The sequence below is a fragment of the Pleurodeles waltl genome, chromosome 9 (genome assembly GCF_031143425.1).
Source record: "Pleurodeles waltl isolate 20211129_DDA chromosome 9, aPleWal1.hap1.20221129, whole genome shotgun sequence".
In the NCBI taxonomy this organism is placed as follows: domain Eukaryota; kingdom Metazoa; phylum Chordata; class Amphibia; order Caudata; family Salamandridae; genus Pleurodeles; species Pleurodeles waltl.
The window spans coordinates 1,103,992,678-1,104,015,052 of record NC_090448.1 but is presented as its reverse complement, the minus strand read 5'-3'; the positions used below and the strand labels follow the sequence as shown (position 1 = coordinate 1,104,015,052).

Below are 22,375 nucleotides of genomic sequence, written 5' to 3'. Positions count from 1 at the left end.
GATTGGATAGCACTGTTCATTTCTATGAGGAGTGGTTTCAGGGAGTGTTAGACACGGTCCTGATGATGACATCGGGAAGGGTGGCAGAAACATGGGGTTCAGGAAATTGAACCTAGCATTACCTTCCCATCTTCCTTTCCAGTTTTTGACCATACCATCTAGGGTATTCATTAAAGAATTCAGCAACCACTAGTCAAGTATTTTTAACCCACATTACAACCCCACCATCTTCTATTGTATGACATACATTGGTTCCATACAATCTAGTGCTGTGACGCCACGCTGAACCGAGGCATCTCTTTTTCCGGCTGTGGTCAGACCGCAACTCTGATTACCGGAGCGCCGTCCTCCGCATTTTTGCAGAACATTTACAACGCGTTCCAGGATGCATTTTTCATATTTTCGATAACATTTCTTCTTGCTTGTCAGTTGTGGACTTTTTTGCTTTTCTTTTCCTTCTTCTGTTTTCTGTGCACTTGTCTTTTTTCCTTTTTTCCATACTGTCTTCTTGCTGGGTTCCATGTTGTCTTCTTCTGTTCTTTTTTCCCATCCTTTTCTATGGGTCTTTCCCAATCCAAGATGGTGTTTTCCTCTTTCCTGTGTTGTCACTTCCTGTCTTCCAGTATAGAAGTCATTCAGTCCTGATCTGCTTTGTGTTACAAACACTTCCTCTTGGTGGTGATCTTCGCTCCTGTTCATCATGTTTTTCTCCAGCTCCTGTTGCTCTGATTGTTATTTTTCAAATTTTTTTCTTTTTTCACTCTTGTTTTTTTCCTCTTTTTCAGGAGTTCCTGTTTTGAGTTTTTTTCCCATATTCCCCCCCCCCCCCCCCTCCCCCCTCTGGGACGCCTTCCGGAGGGTACAGTCTGCTTAGGCGTTTTTCTGTCAAGCAGCACCGTGGCTACTAGAAAGGGTCGTCCTTATCTTGGTCTATCCAAAACCAGCAGAAGACCGGGTGTTCTTTCAAATTCTTCAGTCAAAGGTGAGAAGCATTGTGCTGATCGTGAGAAGTGCTACTGTATATTTCAGTGGTAGCATGCCCCATTCCGCAGCAGAACAGGAGGAAACCCAATGATGAAGCATGTCATCAAGGTGCAACCCTGATGGGTGAGAGTTTACCCACAAAAAGAATGGAATGTTTTCTAGATATATTTCCTGGATAGCTGAGTAGAGATGGTAAGGCTCTTGATTTAAAATATTGCCCATAGTAAAGGAGGCATATGTTTGACAACAGCCAGCTTTTTACCAGCTTCCTGAATTCCATGTGACTCTGAATGTTCCTGACCATAGACGGAGAGGGAAAGAAGTCCCTCAATGTGGAACTTCCTGAAGGACAGTATGGATAGGAGTGATGCTAGTCCTGAGTGGAGGGCCCTGCTTTTCATTTATCATTGAAAGGAAGGGGAAGGATGTTCTGGTGCCCTGAATGAATGTTCTGCAGAAACACCTGTATAAATGTGTAGACAGCAACATTAAAAACAGGCATTTGCAATGCAATAGGTCTTGCATTTGCTTGGGTTAAAGCTATTTGCGTTGTAAATTCATAATTGGTCTTTTCTTACCACATAAATTGGTCACACCTTCCTCAAAATGTGGTGTTTTCCTGCCACATAATTCCAGTGGCCCTGCTTATAACTAAAGCACTTCCATTTACCTCCTTCCTCTATCTGCAGCCAAAATGAAAATGTTGCCATCTAGCATCCTAATTGATATCTGCTGTGCTAATTTCAATAGAATACCACTTTCAGCATCCCACCATCAGAGTTGCTGGCTGGCTAACACAACTTCCAAAAGAAAAGACACAAGACAACCACAGAGGAGTAATGAGAGAAATAAACTAGAAGGGTCACCCAAACATATCAAGAGTGTTCAAACAGTCATAGTGTAATAAGGATGTTAACTTGGCCTACATCCTGGTCATAATTGTAATAAGGAGAGATTAATAAAACAAATGTATTATCCTGTAAGCCCAATAAAAACCTTTATCAGAAATAAACGTTTGCCATTAGACTGTAATGCTCAGAACAGTCCCTAGAGAACACCAAATTAAAATATCATTTGTGAGAAGCATGGTCATGCAACTGTATAGTTAGCCCCTTAATGGCATAATCACATGAAAAGAAAATATCAGGAAGTAATGCACTTTAGCTATATATTTAGTCCCTAGAGGGCTAAATATATACACCGTTTTAGGGCTAGCAAGCCTACTACAATAATATTACAAACAAGGCCTTTAAACACAAACTACTCCCAGCTGTAAAACAAAAGTTACAACCATGAAAGCACTTAAAAAATAAATTGAATGGTGGGAGGAGTTATTATTTTTGGGTCCCGACTAACCTAGTGTTATTGGACCCAGCGATGGTGTAGACAGAAAGAGCACATTGTCTCCTAGAGCCACCACAGGCTGAGTTATGAGCAAAAATACTTTGTAAAAGTAACTGCCTATACAGCATTATAAGGTGAGTTTTCGTGCCTGTGAATATAGTAGTATGTTGATTGTAATTCTCAGAAAAGTCCCTAGAGGACACAACAATAAAAGTAGCACTTGTAAGAAATAGGGTCATGTAACCATACAGTCAGCCCCCAGAGGCCATAACCACATGAAAAGAGGATGACAGAAAGTAATGCAGAGTTACCATATCTTTAGCCCCGAGAGGGCGTAGTACATTATGCATTTTGAAGGCTAACAGGCCTACTGCAATGATATAACAAACAAGGTCCTTAAAACAAAATTACTGCCAGCTGCAAAACAAAAGTTTTAGCTATGAAAGAACTTAAAAAGACACTTAATGGTGGGAGGGTTATTATTTTGGGGTCCCCACTAACCTAGTATGGGGACACAGAGATGATGTAGAAAGAGAGAGCACGTTGTGGTGAATTTTTTCAGAAATCTTTTATAAAAGTAATACCCTGAAAAGATTTATGGGGCAAGTTTCCATGCCACGAATATTTTACTATGTTGATATGTTGACTGTAATGCTTAGAACAGTCCCTAGAGGGCGCCACAGTGTAAATAGCTTTTGTGAGAAACATGGTCATGTAACCATAAAGTTAGCCCCTAGAGTGCATGACCACATGAAAAGTAAATGGCAGAAAGCAATGCACTGTAACCATATATTTAACCCTTAGAAGACATATTGGTTTACACATTTTCTGAGTTAACAGGCCTACTGCAGTGATATTACAAACAAGGCCCTTAAAACACAAACTAGTCCCATCTGTGAAACAAACATCCCAGCCATGAGAGAGCTTAAACAGATACAATGATGGGAGGGCTTATTATTTTGGGGTCTCCACTAACCTAGTGTAGGGGTCAAGAGATGATGTAGACACAAAGAGCATGTTGTCGTGAATGTTTTGGCGGAGGTCCCATTGTCCTAGGACCACCACAGGCAGATTTATGAGCAAAAATGTTTTCTAAAGGTAATGACCTGCAATGCATTATGGGGTGAGTGCAGTGAATACTGTAATATCGGATCTCCTGCTGTGTTGGGAGAGTCCCTTTGAGGATTTCTGTATTTTTTTTTTATAAAGCATTTATCAATTACAAGTGTTTTTGTGAGAGCTATGGAGTGTGAAGGGGAGAGTCAAAAGAAATGACTGATTAGGTAACAGTGTGAACAATGTGACCAGTGCTTCGTTACCGCCGATGGAATTTGCGGTGTTCTGCGCTGTTCGCCCCATGGCCCCATGGAGTACGAAGGGGAGAGACTAAAGAAAAAATAGTTTGCGGCAATCGTGCAATAATCCATGTAACAGGGTCATTCCCAAGGCGGGACAAACAAAGCATTTACCAACGACATCAAGGGATATTTGAAAGGCAGGCCCACAAATGAGTGAAAGTGATGGACGTGAGATGGGCGTGGTTAAAAGCCCACAGAATACTGACAACAGGGCGAAAAGTGCTTGTGCAAGAGGAAAACACAGAAATGTTACTGAACGCTGCAAACTGACAATTAGCGCAGCCTGGATATTTAGGGAATTACTCTAAAAGGCAATCTGGTCGAACAGTGCAAAGGGAGGGAGCGCGCGCTGTACAACACCGTGATGTGCCAGACCACAAAGTTCTGACAGTTTCCCAAGGCACTGCGTTGCAAACCCATAAAAAGATAAAACTGTGTACCGAGGGTGTTGAGCCTTGTTCTTCACACTTCAGGGCATGCCGAGTCTGTACCCGCGCGCACAGAGCCAAGGTGTTCAGTTGACAAAAGCTCGCAGGCCAAATATGTCCTGTGCTTCTTTCCACACAACAGTGGGCCAACAATGAGACCGCAGTAGCGCGGGATTTAAAAGGAGGAGAAAGGCTTTTAAAATGCCTCGGTAGCAATCCAGTTCGCCCCTTGCTACCTTGGTCACGTTTACCACGAAACATTACATTCAAATAACAGTAAGGAAACAAAATGAAAATATACAAAGTGAGAACGAACGAAAGGGAGTGCAGAATAAATGGATTACTAAACGTGAACAGTAACAAGGTCGAGGAGCAGAATTTGACCCCAGCCTCTGGTATGTAGGAATGTTGGCCATCAGGTGCACCAATCTGCAAAGAATGAAAGAGCTTTTAGGTGCTACAGGATATTTCTCAGGTCTGCAAGCGCATTCATTTAACACTGTTGTTAAAATCACTTCATTGTAAAGCAGAGGTAGAACTTGACATCAAACTTCAGGTCTAAACAAAGAAACCAGTTACTAATGGAATCCGTAACACAAAGACATAGCGTGGGCAGGGAACACCGAGGGACAGATATGTATTTTTATTCCTTTAGGAATGTACTTAGTATTGCTCCAATGCCCACCCTGGGAGCACATATAGCAATTTAACCACAGGTGAGAGAGTGGGGACCTCTTTGGCACTACAGGCGGATGAATCCATTGATCCAAGGTAAGGTGGCTGGCCGCACACAATCAGGAAAGAACTGAATAATGCTATACACTCCTGCGGGGTAGACTGAATGATTTTGTGGTCCACCACGCCATGAGCTCCAGAGAGGAGGAGGACAATCGGGTCAGCTTGTTACACTTCATCAAGGTATTCAAGAGAAGTACATATGCACGAAGATTCTTTGGGGTCCAGGGCCTGAAATAACGAAATAGCCTTGTTGTGATATGGTAATGAATTTAGTAGGTGTACTGTTACCAGTTGTGGGTGTCCTGGCGCGGAAGGAATGAGAATCCAGCTGTGATGCTTTGGGTAATGAGAACAGCCACGTTTGGAGTATGTTTTCTAAATTAAAGATCTGGAGATAACAAGTTCCAGGCTTTCGATGCCAAAAAGGAGAAGGCACTACCGCGCTGGCGTACACAGAGAATTTAAGAAATAGTAAGTAAATGGACCAAAGATGATGAAAAGCAGCGAGCTGGTTGGTAACAGGTGAAAAGCTCTTAAACAAGGTTGGGGACTGGATCCATAAAGGGCTTTGCCACAGAGGAAAATGCATTTAAAGAGCATTTGCATATAGGTAGCCAATGAAGTTGGGTAAGGTGCCGAGAAACAGATGTATGCTTAGGAAGACCAAGTAAAAGGCAAGTAGTGGTATTCTGGACCACTTGAAGATACTGAAATTAATATGTAGGAAGCCCCAGGTATAGGACATTGCCATAGTCTGGCCAGGATCCAATGATGGTGCGAATGACAAAGAATTTGCATCTTTTGGGGCGGAAAGGTAAGAATTTCATTACAATTCTTGGGAAGAAAGAGCAGGTAGAAGTGGATTTGTTATTTTGGGAATTAAAATTTAGTAACAAATCCTTGGTTGTGAGCTTTAGTAGCTATTTGAGGGCAGGGAGTGAAATTAGAAAGCACCAAGAAGATGACCACGTGGATTGGTTGCCGCCATTGTGTGTTCTGCACAGTGGGTAGCGGTTTTAACATTTTGATGCATTTTGACCATTTAACAAGAGTCTATCAAATTCTTTGTAGCAGGATTGTTGGAGTTGCCTGTCGGCATTTTAAAGTTCCCAAGGACAATAATGTTGGTTGCTTCAAGAGCAAAAGGAGAAATACATTGTTGAAAAAAATGGGTACAAACAGTGAGTGATCCAGATGGCGATAAAGCAAATGACTGTAAAGGCGTTTTTAACCATAAGAGATCATTTAAAGCAAAATAACTCAGCAGGGTGAAAGAAATTTATAGGAATGGCGGAGACAGATAGGTGGTCACAGGAAATAATAGCCACCACACCTCCGGTTTGCCTAAGTGTTTGAGGAAAGGGATTTCATAGTTTCAAGGAATTGCCACAGTGGCGTAACAAAGGCCCCCGCAGCTGCGGGGGAGCCTGCGTTCCGGGGGAGGAGAGGGCTCTGCACAGTGCCCTGGCCTGGGAGCTCCTGAGTGAATCTGCAGAGGGGTCCTTCATGTACTTTGCAGGTGGGTCCCTCAAAGTGGGTTACGCCACTGAATTGAAAGAGTTACATTGGGCTCTAAAGTTTCATTTAAGTCACATATTCAGTTATGAAAAATACATCTAGTTTTATGATCGTGAACAAAATCTGAGAAGTCACTCATGTTTCAGTAGAGCACTAATGTTTAATAGTATTGAGAGGAAGATGGAAGTTTTGTTATATGTGCTCATCGGAGGGTGAATTCTGTTAACAGCGGAAGTACTGGGGCGTCAGTAGATTTAGCAGACGGTGGCAAGATTGGGGGGGCATGCCACTCTTGTGAGTACACAAAGGATATTGGGGATTAAAAAGATCAGCATTTCGGTGGTACCTAAGATGGCAATTGGACGGAAATGAGGGATGGAATTGAGAAAGTGTGGGAGGCTGGTACAGCCTGTGCCAATATTATACAGTTCAACACCTGCCCTGAAGTCTGGATGAAGCTGATTGCATTCATATCAGAGGATTCTTGAAAACCAATATTTTCGGACAGTCTTTGAATTAATTCAAAAGTCCGTATAGAAGCAGTTAAAGAATGCCAGATCCAGATTCACACTACATATCTGATGTGGCATTCTAACTCGCATGGACTCTGAACGGCTTTGTTTTTCTGTATGTTACTGTGGCTGAAGGTGACATTTAGTGATTTAGAGAGCATACACATAAAATAAATAGTGTTGAGGTATTCTTTTCTGAGCTCTACTAGGGATAGCTCTAGTCCTGTAATGAACTGAACAAGGGTTGGTGGTCTTGAAGTGCTAAGATTAGCTACACACATTCACGCAGACTTTTTGTGACCGTGGTTTCCAGTACTTTACTTGATTAAGAAAGCCGGTTTCTCTGAACCAGGCCATTTGAATGAGACATGCTTAACAGGGTTAAGCAGGCTTGTAGCCAGCCTGGGGAAAAGCATCTTCATGCAAGAGACATGGTGAGGTTGCACTTGTAGATTTAAGATTTGAATGCTTCGAAGAAGTTACAATATGATGCTGAGGAGTTCAAATGGGTGTGCTACAGCTAACGTTCAAGTCTGCCATTGCTAAATGTACAAAGCAAACACTGCACAAAGAAGCCACGCGCACTCAGTCTCACTTGGCCTGCCTCATATTTGTGTCTGAATGGGAATAACTACACATGGCGGTAAGTGCAGGCATGGAATTCTGAATGGGATGGCAGATCTCTATTCCTTCCAATCTCAACTGGAAGCAATTTCATGCCCTCTAAAACCAGGGGAGTAACATGTGATGGCACTTCAACAGTGGAAATGGACCTTAATTGAGTAGCTTCTTCCTCCTATCTCTACACTCACCAGCGTCAGACCAAAGACCTCCCTACCTTCAGGAAACTTCTCAAGACCTGGCGGTTTGAGCGATAGAACACCCCTCCTCAGCACCTTGAGACCCTCACGGGTGAGTAGTGCACTTTGCAAATTCCTGATTGATTGACTCAGAGAGAGCCATCAAACCCTTATTCAAAGCACTAATCCTGATTATTTAAACTCCCCTCCTGTTGGAGCCAAAAATGAACACCTTCCTGAGCTAGAAGAGACAAAAACTTCTGCCACCTGTGTGTCACCAATAGCCTTGCAGATAACATAGCTCCCTCCTCCGAAGGAAACTGCACTGACTACCATCTTAGGCACAATTCAGAATTCCCATTGTAGGATCTCATTTTATGTGGAGCAATTCCAGATTACATCCAGAATACAATTAACATCTTTACCCCAGGCCAATCACTTCTTTCTGTTGGGAAATACATTGCAGTGAAAACTGGACGTACATCTCTTTGACTCTTTGCCTCTCATCACAAACTGAACTAACACATACTTTCTATAACTCACCTCATCTGCTCAGAACATGTAGTCACTGAAATCTGTTTTCACCACTTAGGAAGTGCAACTTGCTGATGAAAGACACCCGGTTGTCAAGTCACTTCACTTTCTTCTCCTCTGTCTCGTTCAGATTACTATCATCCGGTTAGAAATAGCATTATCTGCAGACTGTAGATATTGATATGCACACAAGAGATTGTAGGAAATCCATCTTTCTCCCGTATTTCCAGTGATTTGTTTATTTTAACTTTAGACCCTGGACACCTCGCTTTTGACCTCCACCCAGTTCTGCCCTAAAATAAAGCTCCCCGCTGCACGTAACGTTTATTAGCACCTCATTATCAGACACTGCTGCTATTATCTAGTTCATAAACTCTCCATACAGTCACTGACATTTTTACTGAAACATCCCAGATTCTGACACATCCCTCTAGTTCAGTGGTTCCCAACCTTTTTACTTCTGTGGACCACCACTTTATCATTAATGGAACTCAGGGACCCCCACTGAATCATCATTGGAATCCGGAGACCCCCACTGAGTCATTACTGGAAGCATAATACCTAATATGTCAATATTTTTTAATTTTATAAGCAGTCGTGGACCCCCTGAGAAGGCTTTGTGGACACCCAGGGGTTCCGGGACCACAGGTTGGGAACCACTGCTCTAGTTGACTCCCTGCACTGGCTGCCTGTGAAGACCTGCACTGAGGTTTTGTCAGGGGCATAGCTTTGGGAGGGGGAAGGAGTGTTATGACCCCTCAATACATGTCATTTGTGATAAATAGTTGGGCGCATGTGCTTTCAGTCGGGTATGGTGAGGTGTCTGTCGGATTTCACCAGGAACTTTTACACACACAGACAAGAACACACACACACTCTCCCTCTCTCTATTTGGAAGACTTCAAAAATGTTGGTTATTTCACAAAATGATGCGCTTTCTCTCACTTAGTGCACCTACCAATCCGCATTCCTCTCCCTTTCCACTGCCCCTTAAGCCCCTCTAGTGCGACCTGATTGTTGTATAATGTATTTTAACATCATATGCAAGCGTGATTGTCGGGAAATCTGAAGCTAACACGCCCCCCCCAATCTTACTGACCAAGCCACGTCCCTGTATATCCCTGTTACTTTGTCATCAGATCATTTATTCTACAGAACAAAGTTGCATTGCAGCAAAATACCCTATTGCTTGCAGGGCTGTTCTGTCACGACACATTACGGATACAACCCTTTTGGGGGCTTTTAGTAGGGGCCTGCATGACAGGACCTATTTGGTAACAGAATGGAGATGTCCAGACTTCTCTGGGGGCCTCGAGTGAAGGTAAACACAGGCACAATATGTGTCTGTCTGAACAAATCAATGACACGACATGCGATAATTGTCATTTATTTGGCCCGGTCTATCCAGATGGAATATCCAGTCCTGTTCCAAGCATGTGTCTCCCATTGGACACTGGTTATGATTAGCACCAAGAAACCTACAGATGCTCATGAGTTCGACTACTAATATCAATCATTGTCAATATCAATGGCAAACAATTGTACCTAGCACAATTTTGCCATTGTGTAGTCACAGCAATAATAAGCAAAAATGCAGAATCATTTAGCCAGGATTATCAGTGGGCTACATGGATGTTGTTTTACCTCTCTTTGCCAAAATCACTCACTCCATTGTCAATATATATGATATGGAAACAGAAAATATGAGGAGATATAAATATCCTAGTGTTTTCCTTTTTACTTCTGCAGCTGACAAGGAACTCCTACACCTGAAGTTGCTGCATTGTGGCAAAGGCTAAAAAGCCCAGCAGAAATTCACATTGAAGGCCTGTGGCTGGTAATTCTGTGTTCAAGCACAAACAGTGCCACTGCTCAAAATCAGTCACTGCCAGGTGAGACAACCAATCATGCAGTAGATAGTACATGGACCGGCTCAGATGTCGCAGAATGGACAGCTCCCCAAATTTCCATGACCGAAATACATTTAGACTCAAGGAAAGCAAACTGGAGACCTTGTTGAGGCTGACAGAGAAGAACATGGGAAGCAGAGGCAACACAATGGGCCTTATTACGACCTTGACGGAGGAATTTCCTCCATCACAAATGTGACGGATATCCTGTCCGCCGTGTTATGATCTCCACTGAATATAATGGGATCATAATACGACAGACGGGATATCTGCCACATTTGTGATGGAGGAAACCCCTCCGTTAAGGTGGTAATAAGGCCCAGTATGTGCATTACTAGGCTACTGGGGATAGCCATCAGGACATGGTGCTAGGGCGGGTGCATACTGTAGTACGACCCCTAATATGACAGTGTGCAGGGGTCACTTTAACAGGGTCCTCTGGGAGACTGTTATGAGCAGTACCACAATATCATTTTCTAGACAGTAGCTGACATTAATATTGTGCCCTATAAATCATCCTACAAAATATCAGCCTAATAAAGTTAATAATAGGAAATCTACACTAAATTTTAATAGTTTTGTTAACAAAATTTTGGATGTCATATTAATGTCAGATGATCCTGCTGCATATGATGTTCTGACACACAACCTTGTGTACTGAACAGCTAATGACCTTGGGAATGTGACACAGGTGCTAGAGAATGACGCGAGATGTCCTTTCTTGCATGTACTATGCACCTGGAGGAGTAGGTGGGCGTTCAGTTCTGCTGGTCATCGCAACCCCGAGTTGGACAAGACTGTGTCTTTGGAGCGGACATCCATGTTTGTTCTGCCGTATTCACTTTCCTTCTGTGATCTGCTGCATTTTTTGGACTATGACCTACCCGGCGAGTCCCGAATCACATGCTGCTGTGTTTATGGCTTCGAATGATCAGAATCTTAAAATCTGCCCCAGCAGTGAATGAAAAAAGTAATCAAATCCAATTTCAGGCTGGCACACTGGCACAGCAGAGGCATAGTGCCAGGCATTTGTTTTTTGTATTTTCTTCACAAATTGTGGATCATGGAGTGATTCATGTTTTTTGCCATTTTCGAAGCATACGTTTTTGAGCAGCGTGTGGGACGTGTCTGCGTGTTAAATTGGTCATTATTTGAAACATTAGGTTTCTGTCCCTCAGATAAAATAGTACATTCTTTTTTATATCTGTCTAATTCTGTAACTTATTCTCACCTATTTTATTTTATTTTCCAGTCAAAGTCACAAGCAAAATAACTGTGGGACTGGTGCTCCAAATCCTACAACGACTTCACCGTGAAAAGGTTTGCATTATGTAGGTGCAGAGATCAGTCAGGAACAACTGATCGCAATATGATTTCCTGAGCAACCTGTCGACTTTCTGAGCATGTGCCTGAGAACATCACAAAGGAACACTTCTCTCATTAAAAAAGGAGCAGCGGCGACAAGCCTGTCTTTGAAGAACAATCGCCTTCGATCAGAGAAAAAAATGTAACCACAGATTAAAATGTCAACTCTGCACACATTTCAAAAAGGCAGAAATGTACAAAAGAAGCGCCTGGGTGATTAAAAAACTAGAGATGGGCAGATTCAGAAAGGTTATTGAATTTGCCTCAATTTAGATACTGACTGTAGCCACCCAAGTTTGAAAATCTAATTGCAAACACCAAAACAGAAGATGTTACTAGGTAATCACGTGATGCCTTCCCAGCGGGGCACGTGCCGTGTGCTGAAGTGAGTGTTTTCCTGGCACGCGACCCAGGCTTAATCTGCTTGAATCAAAATGTGTGGGTAAGTCAAATCATATGTTCGGGAAAATGTTTTTATTCTTACTTGTAGTGTCATTGTTGAAATTGGGGCGGATAAAGATTTCGCTCTTTAAAGGCATAAGGTTGGCATTATATCCCAAGAGGTATGCCCAGGGGGGTCAGTGCTGTCATAGCAGACAAGTGGCAGCAGGAAGTGGACAGTTGTGTTGCAAAAGATGAGCAGTGGACAGGCATCCACGCCACAAGACACAGATGTGAAATTGGCACTGATTTCATAGACCCAAGTATGAAGTGTACACTGATGCCACAAAAAACAGGAATGAAATGGGTAGTGGGGTCAAAAGAAACATGCATTACATGAGAACTGGTTTCACAGGAGACCAGCATGAAATGACACAAAAGGCAAACACGGAAAGGTCAATGATGTCACGAGAGACAAACATGGAAAGGGCACTGATGTCATATGTAACTCAGTCGAATCTGATGACAAAAGTTCAGTAGGGAGTGTACAGTAATCTCACGCGGGAAGAATGGAACAGGTACTGATACCACAAGACGTAACCATGAAGGCGGCACTGATGACCAGCGTAAAGTGGGCAGTGATGTCACAAGGGCCGAACACGAACAATCACTGCCGGAGCCAATATGTCTTGCTATTGAGACCTATTGTCTTTGTCGGTGCTTTTAGCGATGCTGTACACCATGGGTACTCGCAAACATTTTCCCAGGGGCCAAAAAGTTTGGTCTGTGACGTGCCTGGGGGCCGCATTGATGCCAGGGAGGTGGAAGTCGGGTCGGGTGACTAGGGGGATTGGTGACAAGGTAGGTGTAGGGCAAGCAAAGGATATACATCTAGTGGCTGAAATAAACAATGGGAAACCAGAAAACCTGGAATGAATCCCAGCTTACCCACTTTTCCAAACTGTGTGATCCTAGGCAATTGTTTAGTGTCACTTTCCCTCCTTTTTCTACATTATCACATTTAAGATGACCTCGAAATACATGATTCATGGTGTGCGCTGCACAAAACCTGCTTCTATGTTGGATTTAATAAACTATAATGTTGTTTATGGGTGGCCTGGGTTCCTATCATATATAAAGTGCACATACCAAGTGAATTGCCTCTTTAATTTACTATTGGTGGTTTTCTCAGGGGAAGAGAAATAATTAATGTTTTTCAAATTTATGTTTGAATACTGTCACTTTAAAAGGAATACATCTCAATGCACTGATAAAATAAATTGTACTAAGGCGAAAAGGTTCGGCATGTTAACTAAATACACTTAATTAATATTGAAGAGACTGTCTTAGTTTTACACTTATGCTTCAAGATGTCTTTAAACATGAAGGCGTTTCTAAAGTTAAGTACCGGAGTCCCTAGTTACTTCCTTTGGCACCAATTAAGTTTGAAATAAATGATTGTGTGTGTATTTAATATTTGTTAGTGCGGAGTCGAGCAAACAGCTGCCCAGTGCTCCTGTTGCCCCAGGGGGCCGCATGTAAAGGTCAGAGGGGCCGCATGAGGCTCGCGGGCCGTACTTTGAGTATCCTTGCTATACACCATCCCCTCTGCTGGGAAGCATGGCTAAAGAAGAATAAAAAAAGCCTACGATGCCTCCACTCGCATTATTTTGTAGGTGTGAGCACCGCGCATGGGCACACACTCAAAATAACACAGTTGCTTTTATTTCTTTGTATATACCAATTTGGATAGTAAATTAAAACAAAAAAGACACAAACGTGTGTTTTTTTCTAATTAAGATGGGAGATGGATCATGGTGGGCAGAAGCAACACAGGGGAGCAGAGGGTGAAAGCAACACACAGAGCAATGGGAAGAAGCAATTCAGAGAGCGTAGGTGTGGACGGAGAAAAGCAAACAAAAGAAAGAGAGAGCAACATGGAACGCAGAGGGAGAAAAGCAAATAAGGAGCAAGAGAACTAGCAACTTGGAGCTGTGGGGAGAAGCACCCGGGATAAAGCAACGCAGGGAGAAGCACACAAGAGCAAGCGCATTACACAGGGGTGCAGGGGAGAGGCACAGGTGCAAGAGAAAGCAACACAGATCACAGAGGGGGAGGAGAAGCACCGTTGGAAGACACCTGGAAAACACATGCACCCGTGTGGAGTTCCTAAAACAAAAGAAGCAAGAATTGGCAATGCCAATATGTCTGGTTTTAAGGCAATGTTGTATGCTATATGAAGCATTGCAAGTAAACAGCTTTGGAACTAATATGTATTCGTGTGGAGGCAAAGAACTGTAGAATAATATTGGTGTAGTTTAAAAGGTTAGGTGACATTTGCGCTGTCAAGCCAGAACTAAACATCCATGTAGGTTAATGACTGCCTCCCCGTCTGTGCTTCTGCCAGAGAAAGACAAACAGAATAGAATATTTATCTAAGACACTTTTACTGCATTCAAATTCCACGTATGTCTTCAGCCAGATGGATATATAAAACGATCATAGCTGCAGCAGAAGTCAAACACTTTTTTATATGGAAGCACACAACTTCTGCCCAATCAAAACATGCACTCCTAGCAGCCAACATGTGGGTTGAGCAAATCCCCTGTCTAGTAATGCCCACATATTTGTCTGGTGACAGCCGCACTGTCAAGCCAGATCATAAAAAAGTAGTTCCTTAAAAGTACGCAGGGGAGGGTCACAAGTAAATTGGAAATCCTCTGTGGAGGGACAGACACAAGATGGACAAAGAAAGCCATCTAATAAGAAGGCAAATGAGAGTGACAATAAAGCCACCTAATGGTAAGCAATGATGGGATACACACCCCTCTATGTTCATGGTAAGCCCACAATTTGTCTATTTCAACTAGCCAGGTAGGCATGACCTAAAAATGGACTGATGTCTGAATCCACAAGCAGGAAGTAGTCACTGAAGTCACATGAGCGACAGGTGATGAGGACAGGTATGTTACATGATATCAGTGTTGAATTGCCAGTAATCTACAGAAACAAACACGGATAATGCACCGATACCACGTGAGCTAAAGACAGGCTAGGCACTGATGTCACATGACACGGATATGAAATGGACACTCATCTAAAAAAACATAAGCAAGCGAGGGCAGGTGATACTCCAGCAGACAGTCAGTGTGTGAGCATCAAAACTTTAAAAATTATAAATGATAAAAGTGGGGTGAGCACGGGTTGGGCTATGAGCACCCGCACGCATGCTTAAGTTGGCACCGATGCTACAAGTGACATACATGAACTAGGTAATTATATAGAAAGCGATGAACAGTGTGAGAGAAGTAATTACCCAGAAAACAACATGCACGGAGCTTGCCTGCTGTCAAATGGGGCAAGCAGACCTGTTTTACCTTCTTTAGACAGGAGTGTTTTTGTCAGGCGCTCTCATACCTTGTTCCTGTGGTCCAGGTTCTTCAACGTCTTGTTGACCATTCACCGTCCTTACTTCTGCTGCTCTAATTCTTTGACAGTAGCGCCTGGCACTTAGATGGGTCCTTTCACTATGTGCTATCCTGTCTACCACTCCCACTCTCTCCTTCCTTGAGTTTTTGCTGGCAGTGACTAGCTTCCTCACTCTACAGGAAGAGTGGCTTCACGCAGCATATAGGCCTGTCCTCAGAATACGAGACTTTGACAGACTAGGGTCCACCGAAAGTGCACCAGCACAGAGATCAGAGGATGGCAAATAACCCCACCTGGCTTTAGCAACCGTGGCAGTTTGAGTTAGGTACTGGTCTTTTTGCATGTACTCCTCGAAGGAGAACTCAACTGACTCTCTCCTGTCTGGAGAGTTGGTTGCTGTGTTCTCATGATGCATGTGGTCTGGGGTCCAACTCATCTGTGAATGGTGAGATCACGTTGACTCTAGAAGAAGATGGCAGCTGCCTACACTTGGGTTGAGGCCTGCCATTTTCACTTGTCCTGGGAGCTGACTACTTGGGGCTGCATGCCATAGACCCTAGAATGGAGTCCGGGCTGCAATGTACATCCAGCTCAGAATATGCCCAGCAAGAGTAAACAGAGAAACATGTTTATATGCCCCATTCAGCCAAGCGACAGCCATCCTGGAAGACGTAAGGACTATAGCGCTGCGTCGAGCACAGTGAGTTATGAAGTACAACTCTTTACATGTTACTATGGATACTTTTACCGCAACTACAATCCTACAAATGTCTAAGAATCCTCACTTAATATTTATAAGAGATCATCTACTTCGCACCAAGGAACTCCTTGGATTATATGAGCACTTTATAACATCCCATGAGTGTGATGTACTCAGCAAGGCCACTTTCCTGCCCTAATGCTATTTAAGCCAGAGTTCTGTTCTAATGCAGAACTAGAGTGCTGAACCTGAGCAGGAGCCGTGCCAGATGGGGACCTGTACGGACGCAAGACTGTCAGTGCTGCTTTTCATGACATGCCAGTCTACAAAGTCTCATAGTCACTGCAAGGTTAATAAGCATTGGCAAATCCAATAGGTTTGACCTTGGCATTGATATATTGGAGGGATGGTCATTTAAAAAAAAATGTTTTTTCAAGCAATTATATACCATAAAAATAAAGAGAAAGAAAACTTGTTCCTACCTAAACATGGCAGCCATATTTTTGCAATAAAAAATACAGGTCAAAAATGGCAATTGCCTATGATTTAAAAGAAGAATGCATAACATACAGACACCTCCTAGTAAGCCGGTGCAGGAAGCATCTTAAGGTTTTATGCACTTCAATGGAAAATATGATTGGTACTGGCTCAAAGAAAATATGCTATTGGCTAAGTTTTTATGTAACCTCAAGACACAGGCTAAACTCTTAAGTCTGACTAAAACATTAAAAAAAAGTTGAAAGAATGAAAAAAACACATTGTCAAAGTATTGACCCACCAGCCTCAGCACTGAAGTGTGCTTTGTTGTAGGTGCATGATACATGCGATCAAGAAAAATACCCTTACTCACTGCACAAGAGAGCCTGTGTGTAAAATGAGCACCGGATCCCCCAAGCTGTATGCTGTGGTGGGTGTAAGCAAAGTGTGAATGACAGATGAACTGACAAGTAAATTGGATAAAGCTGTCTCTAGGCCAGACCTAAAACTACTGTATAGAGGATTTTTCTACTCCTTGGTTGCAGCTCTTCTCTATGGCTCTGACTGCCAACACAGTGACCCTATCTGACTTTGCTTTTTACGTCGTTTTTGCACTGCTGCTATCCATCCTGCACCTGCTACCACTTGAGTGTTAGTGAAGCTTAGTAAAAATCTTTTCACTGTGCAGTAACTAAAGTGATTTTTAAAAAAACACCAGTCAAGGGCTGAGCAAGAGCCACTCTCATGCCAGTATCTGGATTGTCCTGTAATTCAGTGTAACTCTCTCTGTGTGTTATGTGTTTGGAATGGGGAGGCCACAAAATACTGGTTCATGTAAGGCGTGGTAGCCAGACAATAACACATACCTGGATTTCTTTTCTTCCACCTCTTCTATGCTCCCGAGGTCTCCCGCCAGTGGGTCCTGGGTTGCCTTGTCTGCAGAAAAACAGAATCGCAGTACATCTGTGAAGACAGCAATAGTACCATCCCATCAACAGCAAGCAACTGTCCCAAATACCAAACTACTTTGGTGCCAGAGGAAGAAACTGGACCTTTGTTGGCTACTTTCCACACTGGACTATTTGCCATTTTTCCATCAAGCAGCTACGTTGTAATCCTAGGCGTACACACCATCCACCTCTCCTGGTTCTCAGCTAGCCAGAGGAAGGACACGCTTATGGCACTGACATTTTACCCTAAAGGCTTTCTTCCAAGCGAATATAGTAAGTTCGCACAAAGAACTGATTCAAACTTTTAAACCTCCATAGTCCCAAGCTTCTTCTCCTTTCCTCCAGAGAAGCGTTCTCCTTTTCACACAGGGTCGATTGTTATTGATTTGTGATTTTTGGACCAGGGTATAGACAGCTTTACCTGTGTGCCAGAACTCATTCCTCAAAGCCAAAACATACATAGAGAGGACTTTGGCGTCTGCCACTTGCTTGAAGAAAGTGATGTTCACATTTTGGATCATGCCAGAGGAATACTTCCGCCTCAGTGTTTGCTGATGGCAATTATGCGCTTCAGTCTATCTAAGGTGTGTTTGGTTTGCAGTGTAGGGCTAGTGAAGTTAATCATTTGTGCATTACAACCAAGACACATTGGGGCTTCTAAAAGTGTTTCAGATTCCTGCTGACACTGCTCTAAGGATGATTTGAAACATTAATGTGATTTTACATCTTAAAGTGATTTTGTACCGAAATGTCGTGTTTTGCTTCTATGATAACATAAAGCTGCTAGTGGACTTTCCACCTAAATATGATTTGTGCACCTAACGTTTTCAACACTTACGATAAACTTGCAAAGCAATGTGCTGTCAACCAAAGATGATGTCATCAGTGGAATATCTTACACCACATTTTTCTTCAAACTTGTGTGATTTTGCACCTAAATATGAGGTCACACTGCTGACTTTGCCTAAGAGTCTTTTTGCACATTAATATGCACCAAAATGCGCTTTGGTCCTAGGTGTAATTTGCATCTAAAGTATCCCCACAAGCAGTGGTGACTTTGCATTTAAAATTGATTTTTCACTTGCAAGTGTCTTTGTTCCTAGAAGCGATTTCTACGCCCCTGCAAATCTTGCACCAAGGATGATTTTACTGTGAAATGTGATTTTGCATATAAATGTGATTTGTGCTCCAGGAGATGTTCACAAATCATGCGGATGTTGCATTAAGGGCTCTTCCTTCTATGTGCAGTGAACCATATGTGACATCATCCAGATACACTACTTTTATGTACGTACTAGCACATTTTCTCTGCTTTTGCACCTGTATTTGATACATCAGTCCTGCTTCCCTTTCATCACAAAGTCTTTACCACCTCAGTATTTGTGCACCTGAATGTGATTTTGGCGTCTTGCTCTGTTTTCATTCTTTTGCTGATGTTATAACACGCATGATTATGCCCCGAAATGTGATTTGGCACCCAAATGTGTTTTTTGTCCTAAATTTGATTTATGCTTCTAAAAGTGTGTGTTTGCATGTGTTGCTTGTTGGTTTAATTTGTTGGTCTGGAAAATCCATAATGCATTTGTAATGTTACTTAGATTCTAATGACTTTAGCTTTCATGTTCCTAAAACTAGTCGTACGTTCTCCCCCAAATATCCTTGACATTAAGCCGTTTCGTACCAGACCTTTCCTCAAACAAAAGCAATTCATGTTTTTCCTTGAATTCTGAATTCTATGTAGTAGACTTTAAGTGACTTCTTGTGTCTAGTGCATTAGAGAAGTCTAGGTGCTATACTAGGCAGAACAAGAAAGCATATTAAGGCAGGGCTAGCATTGAGGAAGGAGGCAGTGGTCCCTCAACTAGTCCGTTCAGCAAGCCTCTTACCATAGACTATTGCCCCGTTGTAGATTGGACACGTTTGGTGATGTATACGTGCAAACGACACCACCAGCAACATTTCTATACTTCGCTGGTGCTAATTCTAGCTTTTGCATAAGTTTCATTCAACTTTCCCAAGAGTCATTTTTATTGTCACCCACGCGACTTGTAGAAATTGATTGAGTAGCACTATGTAATCAAAGCAATGGAAGCTCATTGTGTAGGGGGCCATCCACGAGAAACATCAGGGATTACTTCACAACTGATATGGATCCGTCTACACCAGGATCATGCAAGTTCCACCAATGCCACATTGAGCTGAGAGACTCTGGCACACTGGAGGGAGCAGGATATGGCAGTAGTACCCAGGAAGGAACGGGGGTAACACAGGCCCCTGCAGACACTGAAAAGCAAGGATGCCCAACCCGCTGTAGATCTTCTCTCTGCTGAACGGGTGTGCATATCTATGAGGTTGCAAGCCAAAGTGATTTTTTATATTTTTTTGTTTATATGACAAAAATGTTATCTCAATACACTGAGTTTTTGCAAAATTTAAAAATGTTTAGATCAAAAAACAAATTTCCCAGGAAGTCCCATCTTTTTGTACTGTGTAAATGTTCTTTGGGCAAAACTAGAGTCTTGACATTCCCTCATGTGGCTCGGGCAATCGTTGGTGTTTTAGTGCATTCATTAATGGGATTTAAGTTACAGGCAAGTCCACTGGAATTATGTGATTTTGCAGCAGTATCGTTTTCCACATTTTTAGAGATTTTCGGAATCAACCATCTGCTACACAATCTTGTGGAATGCAATAAAATAAATTGCTCCTAACTCAACCCTCAACAGTGGTAAACTCTAGAAAGGTGAGTTTCTCAATGCTCTACAGAAGTGTTAACTAAACTCGTGCTAATGGGGTTTAATATTGTCCAGACAGAATTACTAGGTGTTAAAATGACAAAATACCACAATAATATTGCTACGGAAAGTGAAGCATTATTACTCATTACTTAGTCAACCCTGCTGTGTGATTTGGTCATCATGTGCCACAAAATCCCGACGGCGCTGTTCGTAGGCATGTGTTGCCATCCTGTGCCAGCAACCACCACTCTAGCCATCCCTTCTCTCCAAGGATGACTTCGTGTGGAAAGCTGTGGCTTGGTTTCTACCTCGCAGGTTTGTTCATGGATGCGCAGCTATGCAGGTTAGTGAACACGGGGATGACAGATTTTACATTCCCACTAAAAAGTTACTCAGACTGGCCACGCCTTTTACGCATAGAAAGCCTCTCCTGCTCACCCCTCCTTCCCCCCACACCTGACTTCAGTAATCTCTCACCCTAGATCCTTCACACCTGCACTCACCTGCTGCTCCTACGGGAGTCCCTGGCCTAAAGTGACATCTTGTTGTAGCTCCTTCTGTCCCACCAGCCACTGCACCGTGCCTGGTGCTTCTTCAAATGGGACAGGGGTCCGCGCGTATCCATGCTTCAAACAGGCCTTGGCCACCCACAGCGTCATCGCGCCATGACACCATTCACTTCAGCCAGCTCCAAGCATGACCCGACTAACCGGCAACGGCCATTGCTGTCCGGTGACGTCATCACCCCAGCGTTCGAACTGGAAGGTGCCAACCCTTGTCCATTCCCGGGGGCTACTGGGACAGACCAAAAATGCTACGCATTCACAAAAGGGATGTTGAACCTGCAGATGTGATAGCTTAAATAAAACAAATAAAAACGTACTTGTATGCATGCCATGGTGCATACAAAAGTATCCTCCCCGTGTGATGAAACCGTTTAGACCACTTTGCTGCCACTTTAAAGTATTTTTATAAACACTTTCACTCAACTGGTCTGGGGACTCGATCCCCCTCACTCATAAAGAACTTTTCCCAAGACAAATGGGCACGTTGGAGCGCGGTGGCTGGGAAAAAGTGGCATCCTGTATCTTACCTCAGCGGGAGGTTTGATGGGATGGGGGGCTATAGTACGTCAGAGTTATGCGGGACAGTCAATGGCCGTCTGAAAGTGCCGAGGCATTATTTTAACAAACTCTAATTTCAAAGGGAATTCAATCTTGGTGCATAGCTTCTTGCATAACATACAAGTGAGAACCCTGGTCAAATAACTCATGTTATGCATCTGATGCAGAGTTCTGCTGCCAACCCACAAGACATATGTTTGAATCCTTGCAGATTTAAACTCCGTGTTGTTATAACATTGCATTAATAGAATGTGTACAGCTGAGTTCCCCATTTGCCATCTATTGAGTCTAAATAATCCGTTCATTCGTGCAGTACAAACGGGTGCTGGAAACTGCACACCTAGAGGTTCCTGAAAGTGAGGCATTTATGCTGGGCATCGGTCTGGGAAAAACAGGATCCAGTCCTCTGAGTCCTCATGCAAGCTGCAGCTCCATGTGACAGGTAAACATGACCAGTGAGTGCGTGCACTGTACCAGGAAACAGAACGGGGGGGGGGGGGGGGGGGGGGGATTCCACCAAACAGATAAAGGGAGCTGAGGACGCCCCTGCTGTGGCTCATCCAAAACAGACCACTGCAGAACTCTTCACTGAGTCAGACGGCCTGTTAAAATGGAACCACATCGCTTAATCTTTAAAAATGTTTAATTATTTTTGGTCATTTGTGTTTCAAATGAGTAAATTACATTAGATGCTTGTGTTGTGTGACTTTATTAAAATGCGGAAACATTTAGGAAGGACTGCCTGGACATCCTTGCCACGCCTGAGCAAATAAAAAAGTTACATGTTTATTACACGTTCAATAAACGGACAATGAAGGACAGTGAGGTGCAGAGACGTAGATCTGTTTGCCACCATCACACACGTTGGCCTTGATTTCAGCCTGTGTTTTGTAGGCACACAGAGTGCAAGTCAGACATTCGTGTCTATTTTTAAGAAAGAATTGTCCTTCATGTATAGTTGTCCCAGAGCTAAATACAGTTTGTTCAATACGTTCAATCAAGTTGACTTGCTAATTATATTCATGGTGTAATAAACCTACAGTGCACTAAATAAGAACCAGGTAGAGTGATCCTGACATTAATCA

At 43.0% G+C, this 22,375-nt stretch overlaps 1 protein-coding gene across 3 annotated transcripts in view; it reads right to left on the bottom strand.

Moving 5' to 3' along the window:
* The window catches only part of TMEM229B (transmembrane protein 229B), a 172,774-nt gene that overhangs the window by 109,102 nt on the left and 41,297 nt on the right, over positions 1 to 22,375 (bottom strand). For 2 of the 3 annotated variants that reach the window (XM_069208831.1, XM_069208833.1), the window contains exon 2: positions 17,345 to 17,414. The gene's annotated coding sequence lies outside the window, so the exon portion shown is untranslated. Of the gene's footprint in view, positions 1 to 17,344; positions 17,415 to 20,669; positions 20,933 to 22,375 lie in introns of those variants that run through there. The other variant, XM_069208832.1, reaches the window with a different exon arrangement.